Here is a 22,227-nt window from a genome sequence, read left to right on the forward strand (position 1 = left end):
ATACATGTTATCCGGGGATACGGTACCCCTTCTAACCTTTGTGCAATGACATGCAATCCATACTGGGCCTAACACCGTCTGAGCCTGCCTCATGCTGTATAGACATATATTTTGAATGTGTACGCTATCCATACATGTTATCCGGGGATACGGTACCCTTTCTAACCTTTGTGCAATGACGTGCAATCCATACTGGGCCTAACACCGTCTGAGCCTGCCTCATGCTGTATAGACATATATTTTGAATGTGTACGCTATCCATACATGTTATCCGGGGATACGGTACCCCTTCTAACCTTTGTGCAATGACGTGCAATCCATACTGGGCCTAACACCGTCTGAGCCTGCCTCATGCTGTATAGACATATATTTTGAATGTGTACGCTATCCATACATGTTATCCAGGGATACGGTACCCTTTCTAACCTTTGTGCAATGACGTGCAATCCATACTGGGCCTAACACCGTCTGAGCCTGCCTCATGCTGTATAGACATATATTTTGAATGTGTACGCTATCCATACATGTTATCCGGGGATACGGTACCCTTTCTAACCTTTGTGCAATGACGTGCAATCCATACTGGGCCTAACACCGTCTGAGCCTGCCTCATGCTGTATAGACATATATTTTGAATGTGTACGCTATCCATACATGTTATCCGGGGATACGGTACCCCTTATAACCTTTGTGCAATGACGTGCAATCCATACTGGGCCTAACACCGTCTGAGCCTGCCTCATGCTGTATAGACATATATTTTGAATGTGTACGCTATCCATACATGTTATCCGGGGATACGGTACCCTTTCTAACCTTTGTGCAATGACGTGCAATCCATACTGGGCCTAACACCGTCTGAGCCTGCCTCATGCTGTATAGACATATATTTTGAATGTGTACGCTATCCATACATGTTATCCAGGGATACGGTACCCTTTCTAACCTTTGTGCAATGACGTGCAATCCATACTGGGCCTAACACCGTCTGAGCCTGCCTCATGCTGTATAGACATATATTTTGAATGTGTACGCTATCCATACATGTTATCCGGGGATACGGTACCCCTTCTAACCTTTGTGCAATGACGTGCAATCCATACTGGGCCTAACACCGTCTGAGCCTGCCTCATGCTGTATAGACATATGTTTTGAATGTGTACGCTATCCATACATGTTATCCGGGGATACGGTACCCCTTCTAACCTTTGTGCAATGACGTGCAATCCATACTGGGCCTAACACCGTCTGAGCCTGCCTCATGCTGTATAGACATATATTTTGAATGTGTACGCTATCCATACATGTTATCCGGGGATACGGTACCCCTTCTAACCTTTGTGCAATGACGTGCAATCCATACTGGGCCTAACACCGTCTGAGCCTGCCTCATGCTGTATAGACATATATTTTGAATGTGTACGCTATCCATACATGTTATCCAGGGATACGGTACCCTTTCTAACCTTTGTGCAATGACGTGCAATCCATACTGGGCCTAACACCATCTGAGCCTGCCTCATGCTGTATAGACATATATTTTGAATGTGTACGCTATCCATACATGTTATCCGGGGATACGGTACCCCTTCTAACCTTTGTGCAATGACATGCAATCCATACTGGGCCTAACACCGTCTGAGCCTGCCTCATGCTGTATAGACATATATTTTGAATGTGTACGCTATCCATACATGTTATCCAGGGATACGGTACCCTTTCTAACCTTTGTGCAATGACGTGCAATCCATACTGGGCCTAACACCGTCTGAGCCTGCCTCATGCTGTATAGACATATATTTTGAATGTGTACGCTATCCATACATGTTATCCGGGGATACGGTACCCTTTCTAACCTTTGTGCAATGACGTGCAATCCATACTGGGCCTAACACCGTCTGAGCCTGCCTCATGCTGTATAGACATATATTTTGAATGTGTACGCTATCCATACATGTTATCCGGGGATACGGTACCCCTTCTAACCTTTGTGCAATGACATGCAATCCATACTGGGCCTAACACCGTCTGAGCCTGCCTCATGCTGTATAGACATATATTTTGAATGTGTACGCTATCCATACATGTTATCCAGGGATACGGTACCCTTTCTAACCTTTGTGCAATCACGTGCAATCCATACTGGGCGTGAGAACGGCTGGCGAGCTGTTAAGCAAGCTACAGCACCTGTCCAGACAAGTACAGGGATTCCATAGCGAGGAGACTTATTTGATTGTTTTCTATGTTGGGACAGCAATTTTTGGGGAGCACTATACTCTGGAGAATGATAGATGGGGCCCACCATACACTGGAACATTCCAAAGGTGGACATCAGACACTGGAGCAGCATTTACAGGGCCCATTATACACTAGAGCATTAGAAATGGGGCCCATTATGTTTGGAGCATTATTTGGGCCCATAAGACAGTGGAGCTTCATCCATGGGGACCAACATATACTGTAGCATTATGTGGAGCTCATCATATACTGTTTCAAACATTATATGGGACCAATGATTTTGTATGGAGAAATAGATGGGCCTCGTCATGAGATGTAAAAAGTGAGGTATTTTTCATTGTACTATACCGCTATTTCTCTGCCGTATCGGAGCATGATGAGTTGTGGTATGTGTTAAAGGGGCGCTCTTTCGCCCAGGGCACATGAAAACCTGCAGCCAGCCCTCCCCCCCCCCACAAATTTAGCCAAATAACCCCCATTTTTCAGTGCGTAACTTGTATTATGAAGTTAATTAAGGTTGACAAGCTTAAGTAAGAAGAATTGATGCTTTTGGCATTCAAATGGGCACTGTAGGTGTGTTTCCTGTCCTCCTCTCACTGCCGACTTTTATTCCCCATTGACTTACATTGGGTTTCGTGTTTCGGGACGACCCCGACTTTTCCCTATAATCGGACGATCTTGCTCGACCCGACTTTTGGAAAAGTCGGGTTTCACGAAACGAAACGCGACCCTAAAAAAGCAAAAGTCGCTCAACTCTAGTCCCAAGTCTCACTTTATGGCATTGCTGTGTGAGAAATTTCCCAAGATGTTCCCGAAGGTTTCTTGATCGTCTAATGGAGATACTGGGCAATGGTGGAAGGAACTGATTTAGAACAGGATCGGTCTGAAGAATAGGCCAAGCCCGTTTGAGACAACCTTTCATACGAGCAAATTGCGCATTATAATTAGTTATAAATCTTGTTTTGTTGTCTACTTTTATCTCTTTTTTCTTGTATAGTAGAGAATGACGTGTAGACCATTTAGCACGATTAAATGCTCTTTTATTCGCTCGCCCACTGTAACCTCTCTCCCGAAACCTATCAGCAAGATCCCTTGCCTGTAATTCAAACTCCTGCTCGGTAGAACAGATCCTACGCAACCGCAGGAACTGCCCTATCAGAACAGAATTAATCACATGTTTGGGATGTGCAGAGGTAGCATGCAACAGCATGTTGGAGGATGTCTCCTTCCTGAAAATGCTGGTTTGCAAGTTATTATCCACATCCCTTCATACTGTGACATCCAGGAAACTGATCTTATTTGCATCACAGTTATATGTAATATGAATATTTTTACCATTTGAGTTTATGCCCATCATAAAATCACAAAGTTGCGAAGAATTCCCCTGCCAGATCAGAAAAATGTCGTCGATGTACCGCACCCAAAAAGGATGCGGTCCATCGACAGACACTGATCTGACAGGGGGAGGTCCCTCTCCCACAGACCCAGGAATAAATTAGCATAAGTGGGGGCAAAAAGAAGCCCCTACAGCGGTACCCTGGAGCTGTAGGTAGAAGGACCCCATAAAGGTGAAAAAATTGTGTGTCAGGGAAAACTCAAGTAACTCAAGAATTAAGGAACTTATATTACCTGGCAAATTTGACATATTAAGAAAGTATCGGGTAGCTGCCAACCCATCTGTATGTTTGATGCTGGTGTACAGGGATTCAGCATCACCTGTCACCAGCATCATGTCTTGACTCACATGAAGACCATCTATCCGTTTAAGGAACTCCCCTGTATCCAGGATAAATGATGGTAAACTCTCAACCAAAGGTTGTAATTTTGAATCTATCCAGCGAGTAACCCTTTCCAAAAAGTTACCAGTACCGGAAATAATTGGTCGTCCTGGAGGGGCCTCGAGATTCTTGTGTACCTTCGGTAACAAATATAGTGTAGAGATAGTTGGTTCCTGTGCCTGAAGGGCCAAAGCTAGATCTTTAGCAATCACACAATTCTGAGCAGCCAAATTCAAAATTTTCGTTAATTGTGATGTAAATGACAAAAGGGGATGGAATGTTAAACGCTTATAGCAAGCCTTGTCATTCAACTGCCTAAGTGCCTCCTGTTCATAGAGGGACTTAGGCCATATGACAATATTTCCCCCTTTATCTGCTGGCTTCAAAACAATATCAGGAAGCCCCTTCAGGACGTCCAATCTCTTACGTTCCTCACAACTGAGGTTGTCTCTACCCACCCCCTTTGGAATGTCCAAAAAATCTCTAGTTACCACCTGCACAAACAAATCAACAGCTGTATAAGTTGTAAGAGGGGGGAATTTCCTAGATTTAATACGGATAGATGGGGGGATCTTACCTCCCTCACCAAGAACATGTTCTGTAGATAAGTCCTCAAGGTCTTGAAGTGCTAGTTGCTCCTCTTCTGTAGGGAATAAATTTAGCAAGTGAGAATCAAAAAAATGTTTCTTAAAAATCAAGGACCTAGCAAACAAATGCAGGTCCTTGATTGCCACAAATGTATTAAAATTAGATTTCGGAGAAAATGTTAGCCCCCTACTCAATAATGACAAGTCAGAGTCAGTTAGCTGATAGGAACTTAGATTAATTACCTTATGATTGTTTCTCTTACGTTCAGGTGATTTGAATTGCATCCTTTTGTAGGGATGAAAGTTCACATCTCTCACTCTTTTAGGTCTAGGCCCAGACCTTGTTGTCATAGATGTGGTGGACCAATCAGACGAGTCACTTACAGAGGAAAGAGAACTCACTGAAGGTGCCTCCTGCATCTTGGGAGTACGGGTATTATACTTTCCCCAGAAATAAACATTCCCACTTGCAAAATCTTTGCTGTCCCTTTGTAATTTAGCAGATTGTGTCTTATGAATCTTGCTAACGCAGGCATCCAGATTCTTCTCGATTCGGGATTCATAACCCGTCATTTTATCAGATGGACAGGCAGCCTTAAATTTGCTTTCCAAGTCATCTATGATTTTATCAAGATCTGCAATATCTTTTGAATTATGTTCAATTAATAACTGTATCAAAGAAGCAGAGCAACTACCACATGCTTCCTCCCAGCGACTGATGAACTCCTTATCATCATCTGGAAAGGATGGGGTCACCCGGACCCTGAGTCCTCTAGGAATCATCTATGATGAAACATACTTCTCCAGGAAGGCCCTATTCCACCATATTTTCGTCCGTTTCACCAGTAACCTTTCAATCTCTAGGACCTGGCTATCGAAGCTTTAATCCATTAATGGCTGGGACTCAGTCCCACCTGTTCCAAATACCTGATCAATTTGGCCGAGCCAGGCCTTGTCTTTGGATCTGAAGTCCATATCCACAGAACAAAAACCACCATGTGATGCCGACGCCGTCTCGCGTCTGGGTTGCCGCGGCGACGCCTGCGTCACGGTGGGCGGACGAGACGCGCTATGGGGTAAATAGTGCGATATATCTCCACTTGAAGTTACTGCCCATTGATACCATAGTTACATGACGTTATTAGGGGCGGAACTTTTGTCAGCCTCTGTATGCGGCGCCGGTCATTTGACGTTATGAGGGGCGGCGTTGTTGTCATGCTAGCGTTACTAGGGGCGGACTCTTGAATGCTTCGCTCGAGGATGCAGCCTTAGTTACTTGAGGCGTATATGAGCGGTTATGCAGTGCTATCTGTTACATCATGTGTGGGGGGCATTTTTTGATCACTCTTTCTAGCAATATGGAACATTAGGATTTTATTATGATCGGGAGTGTTAGATACATTCCTTTGTCCATAAGGAGTTAGTTACTCTCTATCTCTATGGTAACATATGTCACTTCCTGGGAGGGTGATCTGATATACCATATCATTGGTCTACCAGGTCAGGTGTGTAGTTCTCACAATTTCATTGGTGGCTCCATATTTTAAATATTCACTACTTCCTATGTTTTTTCACCCCTTGATAAAGGCCATTCGGCCGAAACGTGCGTTGGGGGGGTACACCCGGACAGGACCTTCACTATTGACCAGCCTGAGGTAATACTATGTAGCAAATTTATCTTGCATGTTCACATGTTTAGTGTATAGTATGTGTGGTGGCAGGTTCCACCACGGGGGGGTAATGATACCTATGTGCCTCAATATACAGTATATCATGACTGGTTGTTTGCATTACTAAGGGATGATGTAGGATTCTTACATTTTGTATTGTTTATTGCTGTAATCACAATTATCCCTGTGTCTATACACCTTTGGTGAGCCCCATTTTCTGCCCATGTGCTTTTTATGGTCATTATTGACTCTTATCTCACTGTTTCCTGTACCTTGGATTTATTTCAATAAAATTATCTTTGTATTTTTGGACAAATTTTTGCATTGGACTTTTTTTCGGGTTTTTTTTCTCTTCATATATTTCATATATATCTTTGCGATAGTCCTATTATGTCCATTTACGTACCCATTCTCTATGGTATTTCATAGTTGTACAATTGTCTAACTAATGTAAATGGGGTTATTTTCCATGAAACTATTATGATGCATGTGGTATATATGTAGTATGTATGTTGCATGCATGTAGTATATATGTAGTATATATGTAGTATGCATGTTGCATGCATGTGGTATATATGTAGTATGTATGTAGTATGTATGTTGCATGTAGTATATATGTAGTATATATGTATGTTGCATGCATGTAGTATATATGTAGTATGCATGTTGCATGCATGTAGTATATATGTTGTATATACAGTGGGGGAAAAAAGTATTTAGTCAGTCAGCAATAGTGCAAGTTCCACCACTTAAAAAGATGAGAGGCGTCTGTAATTTACATCATAGGTAGACCTCAACTATGGGAGACAAACTGAGAAAAAAAAATCCAGAGAATCACATTGTCTGTTTTTTTTTCATTTTATTTGCATATTATGGTGGAAAATAAGTATTTGGTCAGAAACAAGCAATCAAGATTTCTGGCTCTCACAGACCTGTAACTTCTTCTTTTAGAGTCTCTTCTTTCCTCCACTCATTACCTGTAGTAATGGCACCTGTTTAAACTTGTTATCAGTATAAAAAGACACCTGTGCACACCCTCAAACAGTCTGACTCCAAACTCCACTATGGTGAAGACCAAAGAGCTGTCAAAGGACACCAGAAACAAAATTGTAGCCCTGCACCAGGTTGGGAAGACTGAATCTGCAATAGCCAACCAGCTTGGAGTGAAGAAATCAACTGTGGGAGCAATAATTAGAAAATGGAAGACATACAAGACCACTGATAATCTCCCTCGATCTGGTGCTCCACGCAAAATACCACCCCGTGGGGTCAGAATGATCACAAGAACGGTGAGCAAAAATCCCAGAACCACGCGGGGGGACCTAGTGAATGAACTGCAGAGAGCTGGGACCAATGTAATAACGCCTACCATAAGTAACACACTACGCCACCATGGACTCAGATCCTGCAGTGCCAGACGTGTCCCACTGCTTAAGCCTGTACATGTCCGGGCCCGTCTGAAGTTTGCTAGAGAGCATTTGGATGATCCAGAGGAGTTTTGGAAGAATGTCCTATGGTCTGATGAAACCAAACTGGAACTGTTTGGTAGAAACACAACTTGTCGTGTTTGGGGGAAAAAGAATACTGAGTTGCATCCATCAAACACCATACCTACTGTAAAGCATGGTGGTGGAAACATCATGCTTTGGGGCTGTTTCTCTGCAAAGGGGCCAGGACGACTGATCCGGGTACATGAAAGAATGAATGGGGCCATGTATCGTGAGATTTTGAGTGCAAACCTCCTTCCATCAGCAAGGGCATTGAAGATGAAACGTGGCTGGGTCTTTCAACATGACAATGATCCAAAGCACACCGCCAGGGCAACGAAGGAGTGGCTTCGTAAGAAGCATTTCAAGGTCCTGGAGTGGCCTAGCCAGTCTCCAGATCTCAACCCTATAGAAAACCTTTGGAGGGAGTTGAAAGTCCGTGTTGCCAAGCGAAAAGCCAAAAACATCACTGCTCTAGAGGAGATCTGCATGGAGGAATGGGCCAACATACCAACAACAGTGTGTGGCAACCTTGTGAAGACTTACAGAAAATGTTTGACCTCTGTCATTGCCAACAAAGGATATATCACAAAGTATTGAGATGAAATTTTGTTTCTGACCAAATACTTATTTTCCACCATAATATGCAAATAAAATGAAAAAAAACCAGACAATGTGATTTTCTGGATTTTTTTTTCTCAGTTTGTCTCCCATAGTTGAGGTCTACCTATGATGTAAATTACAGACGCCTCTCATCTTTTTAAGTGGTGGAACTTGCACTATTGCTGACTGACTAAATACTTTTTTTCCCCACTGTATGTATGTTGCATGCATATGGTATATATGTAGTATGCATGTAGTATATATGTGGTATATATGTAGTATGTATGTATGTTGCATGCATATAGTATACATGTAGTATACATGTAGTATGCATGTTGCATGCATGTAGTATATATGTTGTATATATGCATGTTGCATGCATGTGGTATATATGTAGTATGCATGTAGTATATATGTAGTATGTATGTAGTATGTATGTGTGTTGCATGCATGTAGTATATATGTAGTATGTACAGTGGGGCAAAAAAGTATTTAGTCAGTCAGCAATAGTGCAAGTTCCACCACTTAAAAAGATGAGAGGCGTCTGTAATTTACTTCATAGGTAGACCTCAACTATGGGAGACAAACTGAGAAAAAAAATCCAGAAAATCTCATTGTCTGTTTTTTTTTCCTTTTATTTGCATATTATGGTGGAAAATAAGTATTTGGTCAGAAACAAGCAATCAAGATTTCTGGCTCTCACAGACCTGTAACTTCTTCTTTAAGAGTCTCCTCTTTCCTCCACTCATTACCTGTAGTAATGGCACCTGTTTAAACTTGTTATCAGTATAAAAAGACACCTGTACACACCCTCAAACAGTCTGACTCCAAACTCCACTATGGTGAAGACCAAAGAGCTGTCAAAGGACACCAGAAACAAAATTGTAGCCCTGCACCAGGCTGGGAAGACTGAATCTGCAATAGCCAACCAGCTTGGAGTGAAGAAATCAACTGTGGGAGCAATAATTAGAAAATGGAAGACATACAAGACCACTGATAATCTCCCTCGATCTGGTGCTCCACGCAAAATACCACCCCGTGGGGTCAGAATGATCACAAGAACGGTGAGCAAAAATCCCAGAACCACGCGGGGGGACCTAGTGAATGAACTGCAGAGAGCTGGGACCAATGTAACAAGGCCTACCATAAGTAACACACTACGCCACCATGGACTTAGATCCTGCAGTGCCAGACGTGTCCCACTGCTTAAGCCTGTACATGTCCGGGCCCGTCTGAAGTTTGCTAGAGAGCATTTGGATGATCCAGAGGAGTTTTGGGAGAATGTCCTATGGTCTGATGAAACCAAACTGGAACTGTTTGGTAGAAACACAACTTGTCGTGTTTGGAGGAAAAAGAATACTGAGTTGCATCCATCAAACACCACAGCTACTGCAAAGCATGGTGGTGGAAACATCATGCTTTGGGGCTGTTTCTCTGCAAAGGGGCCAGGACGACTGATCCGGGTACATGAAAGAATGAATGGGGCCATGTATCGTGAGATTTTGAGTGCAAACCTCCTTCCATCAGCAAGGGCATTGATGATGAAACGTGGCTGGGTCTTTCAACATGACAATGATCCAAAGCACACCGCCAGGGCAATGAAGGAGTGGCTTCGTAAGAAGCATTTCAAGGTCCTGGAGTGGCCTAGCCAGTCTCCAGATCTCAACCCTATAGAAAACCTTTGGAGGGAGTTGAAAGTCCGTGTTGCTAAGCGAAAAGCCAAAAACATCACTGCTCTAGAGGAGATCTGCATGGAGGAATGGGCCAACATACCAACAACAGTGTGTGGCAACCTTGTGAAGACTTACAGAAAACGTTTGACCTCTGTCATTGCCAACAAAGGATATATCACAAAGTATTGAGATGAAATTTTGTTTCTGACCAAATACTTATTTTCCACCATAATATGCAAATAAAAGGAAAAAAAAACAGACAATGTGATTTTCTGGATTTTTTTTCTCAGTTTGTCTCCCATAGTTGAGGTCTACCTATGATGTAAATTACAGACGCCTCTCATCTTTTTAAGTGGTGGAACTTGCACTATTGCTGACTGACTAAATACTTTTTTGCCCCACTGTATGTTGCATGTAGTATATATGTAGTATATATGTATGTTGCATGCATGTAGTATATATGTGGTATATATGTTGTATGTATGTTGCATGCATGTAGTATATATGTGGTATATATGTAGTATGCATGTTGCATGCATGTGGTATACTGTATATGTAGTATGTATGTATGTTGCATGCATGTAGTATATATGTAGTATGCATGTTGCATGTAGTATATATGTATGTTGCATGCATGTAGTATATATGTGGTATATATGTAGCATGCACGTTGCATACATGTGGTATATATGTAGTATGTATGTTGCATGCATGTAGTATATATGTTGTATGTATGTATGTTGCATGCATGTAGTATATATGTAGTATGTATGTAGCATGTATGTAGTATGTATGTTGCATGTATGTTGCATGTATGTAGTATGTATGTAGTATGTTTTTTTTTTTACATTCAACACATTAGCCAGATGATGGGACTACTACTGTCCCATCATTGGCTAATGTGTCAATCACCGTCATGGTAGCAGGCATCACCCGATGGGACTTGTAGTCCCATCGGACGATGCCTGCACAGACCCCCGCAGCCTGCACAGACCCCCGGACAGTCGGCACAGACCACCGGCAGGCCGGCACAGACCCCCGGCAGGCCGGTACAGACCCCCGGCAGTCCGCACAGACCCCCGGACAGTCAGCACAGACCACCGGCAGGCCGGCACAGACCCCCGGCAGTCTGCACAGACCCTCGGACAGTCGGCACAGACCACCGGCAGGCCGGTACAGACCCCCGGCAGTCCGCACAGACCCCCGGACAGACGGCACAGACCACCGGCAGGCCGGCACAGACCCCTGGGCAGTCGGCACAGACCCCACGGAAGGCCCAAACTGACGGCGCATCATGATGTGCACAGACCGCGCATCATGATGACGTCATTTCGGCAGCCAATCAGAGCCACAACAGTGGCTCATTGCATTATGGGAACTTCCGATTCCGATATCCGATATTGAAAAAATATCGGTACTCGGTATCGGAATTCCGATACAACGAATATTGGCCGATACCCGATATTTTCAGTATCGGAATGCTCAACACTAGTGATCACCCAAATGACAGTGCTGCCGCTGGACTTGGGCAGACCCACCACAAAGTCCATACCGACCATCTCCCAGGGCCTGTCCACAACCGGCAGAGGATAGAGTAACCCAGCGGGCTGCTGCCGAGAGGGCCGATTCTGGGCGCAAAAGACACACGCCGGAATATAGTCCCTGACCATATGCAGTCACCAGTACATCCTTGCCAGGAGTTCAGAGGTTCGTTTGATCCCGAAGTGGCCACCCACCCTGGATGAATGAGCCCAAGAGAGGACCTCCGGTCACAGATAGGCAGGGACCAAAGTCTTGTCCAGAGGTACAGACTCGAGAGCAACTGGAGCCACGGTCCTCGGGCTCTCTGATGGGACTATCAGCCGAGGCTCCTCCTCCTCCGATGACACCACGGAGCGAAAAAGAGCATCGGCCCGGACATTCTTCTCCCCGGAGAGAAAATGCAGTGTGAAATGGAATCGGGAGAAGAACAAGGACCATCTGGCCTGGTGAGAATTCAGGCGCTGGGCTGTCTGTAAATAGACCAAATTTTTGTGGTCGGTGAACACCTGGAATGGGTGGCGAGCCCCCTCCAGGAGGTGTCTCCACTCTGAGAAGGCCGGCTTCATTGCTAACAACTCCCTGTCCCTGATGGAATAATTCTTCTACGCCGGTGTGAAGGTCTTAGAGAAGAAGAAGCATGGGTGCTTCCAACCTTGCGAGTCCTTCTGAAACAGGACCGCTCCAGCACCAACGGAGGAGGCATCCACCTCCAGGATGAAGGGCTTATCTACATCAGGGCGATGTAGAATGGGAGCGCTAGCAAAGTGGGACTTAATGGAGGCAAAGGCCTTGGAGACAGTCTCCGACCACAGTTTGGGATTTGCACCCTTCTTGGTGAGGGCTACCAAGGGCGCTACCAAAGATGAGAAATGGGGAATGAATTGGCGATAGTAATTTATGAACCCCATAAAGCGCTGCACTGCTTTGAGAGAATGGGGTTCCTGCCAATCCATCACTGCCTGTAGCTTGGCAGGATCCATGGAGAAACCCTAGGCTGAGAAGATGTAGCCCAGGAAAGGCAAGGACTCCTGCTCAAACACACATTTCTTCAATTTGGCATAAAGAGAGTTGGCCCGCAGGAGATCAAAAACTTTGCGAACATCTCTCCGGTGGGAGTCAAGGTCTGGAAAGTAAATGAGAATATCGTCCAGATAGACTACTACCGAGGTGGTAAGCATATCCCGGAAGATGTCGTTCACAAAGTCTAGGAAGACGGCTGGAGCATTACATAGCCCGAATGGCATCACCAGGTATTCATAGTGCCCGTCTCTGGTGTTAAAAGCCGTCTTCCATTCGTCCCCCTCACGGATGAGAATCAGGTTATAGGCTCCCCGCAGATCGAGCTTAGTAAACACTCTCGCTCCCCGTAGCCTATCAAACAGCTCCGATATCAGGGGCAGAGGATACTTGTTCTTAACGGTTATGGCGTTAAGGCCCCTGTAATCGATGCATGAACGTAATTCTCCATTCTTCTTTTGGACAAAGAAGAATCCCACTCCCGCCGGAGACACCGACTTCCTAATGAATCCTCTTGCCAGATTCTCCCTGATATACTGAGACATGGCCTCTATCTCTGGGAGAGATAGGTGATATACTCGACCCTGGGGAGGCTCATCACCGGGCAAGAGGTCAATAGGACAGTCGTAAGGGCGGTGCGGCGGCAGGGTCTCTGCCGCCTTCTTGGAGAGCACGTCTGTATACTGCTGATATGGCTTGGGAAGCGAGGAGAGATCTGCAGGAACCTCAGAAGTAGCGACCTGTACGCAGTCCCTCAGACACCTACCCTCGCAGGACTTGCCCCAACCGAGGATTTTTCCCGAAGACCACTCTATGTGAGGAGAGTGAGATCCTAGCCAGGGAACCCCTAGGAGGACCTGGTCGATCCCTACAGGCATAACAAGGAGACAGCATCTCCTGATGAGGAGACAAAGAGAGTCTCAGTGGAGCTGTCTGGTGGGCGATTTGGGACGGGAGTGTCTCCCCATTCACCACTCTGATGGTGACTGGTTGAGGTAGTAAGAGCAGGGGGATTGCGTGTTGTTGAGTGAAGGCAGATGACATGAAATTGCCCTCCGCCCCAGAGTCCACGCAAACCTCCACAATCAGAGTGGAAGAATTAAACTCTAACACCCCTTTAAACAGGAGCTTGGAGGAGAAAGTCGCGGTGTCTAGTAGGCCCCCTCCGATAACCACTAGACGGGAGCGTTTCCCGAGTGCTGTGGGCACTGGTTAGCAAGGTGCCCAGTCTGCCGACAGCAGAAGCAGGATGGAGGTACCCGCACGGACCGGGCCCTGGACCCAATGCGGGACACCTCCATGGCCTCTGGAGGTTTGGGGGGCTGACCGGGAGGTTCCAGTGGTCTAGCAAAATTAGGAGCCAACTTATATCGTTGGCGGGACTTGGAGCGCTCCAGCCCTCGCTCAGTGAAGTGAATGTCAATTCGGGTAGAGACCGTAATGAGCTCCTCTAAAGTGGTGGGCACCTCCCAGGGCGTCTTTGAAATGATCAGCCAGGCCTCTCCAGAATGCAGGTATGAGAACCTTATCTGGCCACTCCAGCTCTGAGGTAAGAGTTCTGAAGAGGATGGCATACTGGCTGACCAGAGACGAACCCTGGGTTAAAGCCAGCAACTGAACAGCGGTATCGTACGTGACCCGAGGACCCAGGAACACCTGCTTCAGAGTGACCAGGAAATGGGTGGCATTCTGTACCAGGGGATCCCCGCGCTCCCACAGCAGGGTGGCCCACTCCAGGGCCCTGTCCGACAGGAGGGAGATGATAAGCCCGAAAGGGCAGGGTCCTCTCTCCCCTCTGTATCAGTCTCTGATTGTTAGTTTGTTTGCTGTGATATCTGTAATCTGTATGTAACCCCTTCTCATGTACAGCACCATGGAACCAATGGTGCTATATAAATAAATAATAATAATAATAATAATAATAATAAACCCTACCTTGGCCCACTCGGAGTGAAATCGTGTGGCCAGCAACTCCAGGTGAATGGAGCACTGACTCACGAAATAAAAATAACACAGTCATCAATAGCTGATCACTTCCAGATCACTTTCCCCACTTTTCCCTGACTTCTACACTATGTCAGATGAAGAAAAAAAGCAACGTAGTGGAAAATAGTTTCATAAAAAGTAAATTGTATGACAGTAGTAATAATATACCTACTTGGACCCTAAAAAAAATTATGTTCCCCACTTGTCACCATAAACTAATATAGCATGTTCCTCATTCTGGTCCTCAAACAGTAGTTTAGTACCTCATCCTGGCCTCCTTTATTTTATAATCTTGCCCAGCCTGGCCCCCTATATTTTATAATATGCCCCAGCCTGGCCCCCTTTATTTCATAATATACCCCAGCATGGTACCCTGTGTCCCTTGTCCAGCCTGGCCACAGATATCCATCCTGCCCTCCCAGCTATTCATACTGGTAATCATATGTCCCTTCCTGGACCCTTGTCCTGGCTCCCCCACATATCCATCCTGCCCCCCCATATATATGCTCCCTGGTCTCTTGTCCTGCCCCCCATATATGCAACTTGGCACCCCCATATGTATCCTCCTGGCCTTTCTCCATATATATTAATCCTGCCCCCCATATATCCATTCTGGCCCCCCCATATATGCATCCTGGATCCCCCATATATGCATCCTGGCCTGCCATATATATATGCATCCTGGCCACACATATGTATGCATCCTGGCTCCCCATATATCCATCCTTGTCCCTTGTCCTGCCCTCCCATATATCCATCCTGGCACCCTCATATATCCATCCTGGTCTGCCTTATATATGCATCCTGGTCCCTTGTCCTGCCCCACCCCCCATAAATCCATCCTGGCCCATATATATATATATATATGTATATATATATATATGCACACTGGCTCTACCGTATATGTGCTTCCTGGTTCTCCCATATATTTGCATCCTGGACCCCATCAATATATCTTGGCCCCCATAAATCCTTCCTTGTCCATTGTCCTGCTCTGCCATATGTATTCATCCTGGCGCCTTGTCCTGCCTCCTCATATATCCATCCTGGCCCCCATATGTGCCTCCAGCCTGCCCCCCCATATGTGTCTCCTATCTAGACCCCCATATGTGTCTCCAGCCTGGCCTCCCTTATGTGTCTCCAGCCTGGCACCCCTATATGTGTCTCCAGCCTGGCCCCCCTATATGTGTCTCCTGCCTGGCCCCCATATGTGTCTCCAGCCTGGCCCCCCCATGTGTATCTAACCTGGCTTCATGCACACAGAGAGGACAAGAAAAAGAAAAAAAAGATACCTCTTTCCTTCCTGAGCTGCCAGCACCGGTGCAGTGTCCTCCTCCTCATCCTCTGCAGGTACAGGAAAAATGGCTGCCGACTTAGCAGAGGCGGTAAATGTGTGCACACATCGCATGACATCACCGGTGACAATGGGCGCACACTCTTATTGATCGGGATGTGCGCTGCGGCGGTTCAGGTAATGACCTCTGTGTGTGCACGTCCCTGCACAGACTCTGCCTGCGCTTTTAAAGGGCCCGCACCCCTAAAAATCACAGACCTTTTTTTTCTTTCTCTTCTCCTCCTCTCCTTCCCCTAGTCAAGGGCCCATCGGGGATTTCCCCGATACCCTGCCAGGCCAGACCGATCCTGGCTGGGGGGATTCATAAGTCTGCAATCACACAGAGTGACTGCAGACTTATCAATTTGGACCTGACAACTTCTGTAATAGGGTTGGTTTCTTAACATTAAAATAAATATTAAAACTATTAATACACTTTACTAAATATGAAAATCAGTATTACAACTAGATACAAATAATAAGGTTCATACATACTTGTTTCTGTTCTTTTAACCTGTTCACCCCTGAGCCTGTTTTCACCTTCCTGACCACGCTAAATGTTACAATTCTGGCCACTGTCACTTTAAAAGCTAATAGCTCTGGAATACTTTAATGGATCCCACGGATTCTGAGATTGTTTTTTCATGACACATTAAAGTTTGTAAAAAATTCAGAAAATTTCTCAATTTTAAAACTTTAAAATTTTATTCCTTTAAATCAGATAGATATAGCACAAAAGACAGTTAAAAAATGACATTTCCCACATGACTGCTAAACATTGAAAAAGTGGCTTATTTAATACTAAAGTCCCACATCTACAGTATATAGCCATATAGCAGTTGCTCTCACCAACTGGCTACAGTCCATACAAAACAGAAAACGGAACAACAAATTGTATACTTTTTAAAATGCCCATGTGGATTGGGATATGTGGGCCAAACGTCCCGTAGTGTAACGGTGCAACTTACTGAACATCGCACTAAAATTAGAATTTTTGGTGCAAAACTGATGAGGCCAGAAAAAAATGAGGAGGAAAAAATAAAAACAATTGATAATAAAAAATTTGGTGAAATGACAGTAGCAAGACATTTTTGGGAACAAAAACATAGGCCTTCCGAATTAAAATGGATGGTGCTTGAAGAGGTTAGATAGAAAAGAGATTATTACAAAGATAAGTATTTTGTATGAGCTAAAATAGGTAAAAATGGCACTAAATTTTGCTCCACAATTTCTGCTGAAAATGGAAATACTCCATATGTTGCTGTACTGTACTGCTTAGCCACACAGTTAGACTCAAGAGGGAAGGTGTGTTATTGAACTCTTGGAGAACATGTTATAATAGAAAAGTTTGCAGATTTCATATACATAGTGCCATAAGAGTATAACCTCATCTCACTTAACCCCATTTTGGAAATTGCACCCCTCTGGGAATTTATCTAGGTATAGTGATGATTTTCACTCCATTGGTGTTTTCAAGAAATGAGCAATGGATGTTGTGATGTGAATATTGCAAATCTGCCATTGTAGTGCCCAGTACATTGTAATGCCTACTACATTATAGTGCCCAGTACATTGTAGTGCCCAGTACATTATGCCCAGCTCGTGCTTCTGGAGACACGTACCTGTAAATTACGCAGGATGTAATCACTGCAGAAATGCCAAACACGTGAATGCTAAATGTGGTTTAGACACACTGGAGCTCAGAAGGGAAGGGGCATTTGTATTTAGGATTACAAAATTTGCTGGATTTCTTTTGGGGAGCGAAGAGCCATAGCACTTTTCCAGAGCCTTTGCGCTACCAGTAACGTGGAAGTGATGTGCCCCAGAGGCTGTGGGATACTCGGTACTGAGCCTATTAACTTCAATGGGAAATGTCACAGTGGCAGTGACCCAGTCCGTGGCCTCAGGAGGTCATATAAAAGGGGTTGAGTCGAAAGGGGATAACTTTTATGAAGTGATTCATGATGCCACCTGTGGTTTTGTAGTGAAACCTCCACCAGGGGGAGCTGGTGAGGGAAGAGAGGTTATACACTAAGAGCAGCAACCCTGAGCAACAGCACAGGTGCCACAGGTAACGAGAGAGAATAGTCAGACGAACCGAGTCAGAAACTAACAGGAGCAGACGTACCAGAAGGAGCAGCAATACACGTAGTCAAAATACCAAAGCCGAGAGTCAGAAAGCCAGAACATGAGCACGGGGTCCAAAATGTGAGACGAAATACGTGGTCGGGGTACAAGCCAGGGAGTCAGATGCCAGAGAGGGAACGTAACAGCAGAGACGAATACCAAGAGACGGGGTCAGAAAACAGTCCGGGTCATACACATGAATATCAGTCAAAGGCAGGAGGATCACCAGGGTACCAGGGTCAGCGGCTCTAAACTGCAAGCTTGAGCTATCACTAACACTGGTCAGCAGGCTGTGAGGGATTGAAATAGCCCAGCTAGCTCCAGAACGAGGCTGAGGAGATTAACCCCCGCATGACCAGTCCGGAGTGAAGACAGCAGAAGATAAACTCCGGACTGGACCATGACAGGTTTCTGGTCAGATTGACCAGCGCTGCAGTGTTGCTTCTCTGGGGCAGATGTTGGGTGCAGCTGAGATGTTGAAGCCCTCCACAGGTAGAGCTGTAGTCCCAAGGCAGTAGAGATCAGTTGGTAGACAGTGAGGTGTTGTAGAAGGGAGATGTAGCAGTGCTGGACGAGTGGCGCAGAAAGAATGCGGAGGACACAGTGCATGTAGTTCAATGGGCTTTACTCACAGTTCTGCTCGCGATACAGAGGCCCACATTGGTGCTGTGTCCTACAGGTGAGGAGTCCAGCCAACTTCCAGATAAGATGAAATGCACCTTTTCAGCTTTCCCAGTCAGTGTGTGCCTTTCCTGGTCGTTACCAAACAATTTGCTGTTAAAACTCCTTCCTTTCACTCCAGCACTTCACAGTTGTCGTTCTGGGCCAGCTGCTGCGAATCCTGTCAGACAACGCCTCACCGTTTCTGTGATTCTATATAGCGCCTTTCCAGTCGGACTAACTGTGGTAGGGACGATGGTCCATAAAGTAACTAAAGCTGTCGGCTTGCTAGTGGCATCCTGAAGAATGCGATCTAGACTAGGGGCCGTTCCCTTTGTGACAAGTTTCTTCCTCCACCTGACCTGTAGTCAGCATGGATAAGGGACCCACGGGAAGTTCGCTCCAGCCGTGTCGCAGAAGAACCTTATTTCCTAGGGAGCTTCCCTTGTGTTCCAATCCGTCTAGCAGCCTCTAAGCAGTACAGCTGCTGCAGACATGACCTTCTGCTTTCCCTCCCTCACAGGGATCTGATCTCACTTTCTATCCTGCTCCCGCTCTAAGCTAAGCTCCGCCCACCTAACAGCACTCTTCGTTTTCCAAGCATGGAGCCATAAAGGGGTCTGTGGGGTGTGGGTGTTGGAATCTGGTCAGGTGCATGCACCTTACCTGGTTGTGGGATACCACAACTCTGGGTGAGGTGCAGTACCTCTGTGGCGACTGGACCCTCAGGGGCACCACAGAAGCCACCTATATTTCCGATAACAGATGACAGACCTGAGTGAGGGCGTTCTTTTCTGTGGATTGAGTTGAAGCTTGGGAACATTTTCCATAACATTTTCCATCACATTTATCCTGAGCACTTTGGAGTTTCCATCTAAATCTCTGTATGACATGATTCAGATGAAACCCCCGAGGGATCCATTCACTATAACGAGGCAGCAGAATTATTTTGGACTCCTTCTGGCTTTTGTTTAGAATTGTCCTTCTTTTCAGAATTGCAAAAAAACTGTGGCCGACTGCGCTTTTATGAACTCCTAAAAAGATGGACAATGCCAGATCGCAGGTCAGACAGTGTGCACATTGGTTTCATCAGCCTGATTATAGGGAATCTTACATGAGATATTTCGTCTGAATCTTGTATTTTAGAGATTTATATGGAAACCCTGGTGTAAGTGCTCAGCGTAGAGCTCAGGATAAATGTGCACCGAGCCTAACTGCGATCTTTGAGAGGCAGAATTAACAAATCAAAAGTAGGTAAAGAATTGGTGTTAAGGTTGGCGGATTGCAATAAATAAAAATGTATAATATAGTGCAATTGCAACCCGGGGTCCACCGTGCAGAGATGTATAACTGCTGCTAGTAAGCAGGAATACAGCGAGCGAATGCTTGTACACACAGAAATAATGCCACTCAGTGTGAACAGGGCACAGAGTTCCAAGCTCTATTGCTCCTCAGATAGGAACAGAAGAAAAGAATACTAAGTGCAATACCCTGTTAAACATCACAGGGATAGCACGTGAAACTTCAATAACGCTAGATATAATACCCTGACTAAGGGTTGAACTTGGCCTATAACTCCACTGTGCTAACCGCACACATGTAGGAAACAGGTGCTAAGTCAAGAGCTAATTTCCCCCACTGATGCCAACTGCCTGCCAACGTGTTCCGTCCCAAGGCCAGACAGACTCTCACAGCATACAGACAGTTTGGTAGAGTATCCACACTCACACCATAACACATGTAATACTAGCGCACTAGTGTGCGCCTCTGAGAGTTTTTTATACACTAGGCTCATGTCCAATCGGACAGGACCTTGCCTGTGGAAAAATCCGGAGCTGCAACATCACCAAAGCAGCTGACGTTCGACCTCCAATGAGAAAACGCCACCTCACCGACATGCTCAGTACGGTGATCTTTGGACTTAGACTCCAGAGTGCCTGACTGCACCAGAATATCACCGGTTACTAAGGGCTTGGCTGGAGAGCGAGCAGTAGCCAAGCATACACCACTAGCTTGAGCAAGATGCTGGGACCGACGTCTATGCTGAGCAGGACACGCAGCAGCCTGACCTGAATGGAGGACTGTGGGTTCCTTTACCCTCAGGTATGCACATGGCACTTTGCCTATAGTTTATTATTCTGAATATGGGCTGTTATGCAGGCAGGTAATGTGCAATCATTTGTGCTCATACTTAATGCGCTAGTGTGTGGGTTATCATGGATAAAGGCTCTTGCGCAAATATTTTATATGATTTTTATCACCGCTAACATCTGGATTATATTAGAGCGGGCTTTGGTGCAAGTAAGTGATGCATTAAAACACACACGCCAGAATAGATATTCATACATCCGTGTATTCACTCTGTGTACCCCATGTACATATACTTTCTGCTGATTTGTGATATTTCTGTGAATACTGGATGTATTAGGCACATTGCACTTAGGTATGCATGTAGCACTTAATTTGATTGCCCTTTGCAGCACATCATTGTGGTAATTGCTCCTTTTTCAGTATAAACGGATTACTGTCTTTATTTTGGACGTGCATACTTTTAGGCATACGCCTTTTGGGATACACCTAATTAAAGGTGTTACCCTGTCCATTTATTTTCTCCCTTTTTTTTAAAGGTTTTTTTAGGAGCTCTGTCGCGCACATGCGCTTATGTTACATTACTGCTGATGTGCTTCATCTTGCATATGTGCATTTTTTCTACTTTTACATATGTCATTTTCATGCAGCCCCTTCTAATTTGTGCATTATAACTGGGTGGTGTTCACACCTGTATGTCTCTTCTCCTTTTGTTTATGCTATATGGGCATTAATAAAATTTATTGCATTTACTCTTCTTGTGATACGCCTTATTCTTCCATTTTCTTTCGGATATTTATGGTATTAGGAAGGGCGGTAAATATAGTGACCTCTTTAGGACTTATGTAATTGCAAAGAATAGGAAAATCAACCAGGCTCTTTAAAGGGTTATTCACCAAATAATCAAATTATCTCTGATCCATAGGATCCAACCACTGCCCTCCGAGAATCTGAGAATAGGGATCTGCAGTATCGTCCTAAATGAACCAGAGTTGTGCATTCTCGTCTTCTGCTCTCTCCATCATCTATAGAGATGCTGAGCGCTTCGCTCGGCTGTTTCCATCAGTTCCATAGACAATGAATAGAGCAGAAGGCATGCCCCCCTCCAATCTATTTATGGCTGAGCTGCAGTCCTGTACTCAGGACTGCTGGGGGTCCCAGTTGTCAGTCCCCCAAAAGTCAATAAGTAATCCCTTATCATTGGGACTGGGGATAACTTGATTTATTTGGGGAATAACCCTTTATCAGATATCAGATGTTATAGATACCAGACATAGAATATATCATATACATGGTTGGGCACAGCAGAACTGAATACTAATGGAGATAAATGTCTCCATCTCAGTAACCAAATATAAATAAATCGATTTTTTGAGGTGTGGGGGGCCCAAATAGTACTTTTGCTATGGTGCCGTGTGTACTCTAAGTACGTCCCTGC

The 22,227-nt window shown here is 45.1% G+C and overlaps 1 protein-coding gene across 1 annotated transcript in view; it reads right to left on the reverse strand.

Moving 5' to 3' along the window:
• Positions 1–22,227, reverse strand: part of LOC141085294 (B-cell receptor CD22-like) — a 72,561-nt gene that overhangs the window by 43,346 nt on the left and 6,988 nt on the right. The window contains exon 2 of the mRNA XM_073570573.1: positions 4,594–4,659. The gene's annotated coding sequence lies outside the window, so the exon portion shown is untranslated. The remainder of the gene's footprint in view (positions 1–4,593; positions 4,660–22,227) is intronic.

The sequence above is a fragment of the Dendrobates tinctorius genome, unplaced genomic scaffold (assembly GCF_039654945.1).
Source record: "Dendrobates tinctorius isolate UK_male_01 unplaced genomic scaffold, ASM3965494v1 ptg000028l, whole genome shotgun sequence".
NCBI classification, from domain to species: domain Eukaryota; kingdom Metazoa; phylum Chordata; class Amphibia; order Anura; family Dendrobatidae; genus Dendrobates; species Dendrobates tinctorius.